Source organism: Egretta garzetta, unplaced genomic scaffold (genome assembly GCF_000687185.1).
Source record: "Egretta garzetta isolate BGI_Z169 unplaced genomic scaffold, ASM68718v1 scaffold27, whole genome shotgun sequence".
Taxonomy (NCBI): domain Eukaryota; kingdom Metazoa; phylum Chordata; class Aves; order Pelecaniformes; family Ardeidae; genus Egretta; species Egretta garzetta.
In genome coordinates this window covers 1,302,430-1,302,642 of record NW_009260400.1, presented here as the reverse complement: position 1 = coordinate 1,302,642, position 213 = coordinate 1,302,430, and the positions used below count along the sequence as shown (strand labels likewise).

Genomic DNA, 213 nt, shown 5'->3' with positions numbered 1-213 from the left:
AGAGGACGGCGCCCAGCACCGGGGACGCAGCCCCGCCGGCCCAGGGCTTTGCTGAGCGGGCCCCACCGGTGGGATCTCCCTGCTCCAGCTGCCTTCTCCGTCCCCGCTGGAGTTCAACCCATCCTTCCCGGAGGTGGTGCTAGGAAGGGGCCGGGCCCTTCCGCCTCCCCGGTTTCGGGGGGACCTCCTTTGCCTTTCCCTCCCCTTCCCGCC

General features: G+C 71.8%; 1 protein-coding gene across 1 annotated transcript in view; it reads right to left on the bottom strand.

Moving 5' to 3' along the window:
* Positions 1–213, bottom strand: part of BCAR1 (BCAR1 scaffold protein, Cas family member) — an 11,005-nt gene that overhangs the window by 5,921 nt on the left and 4,871 nt on the right.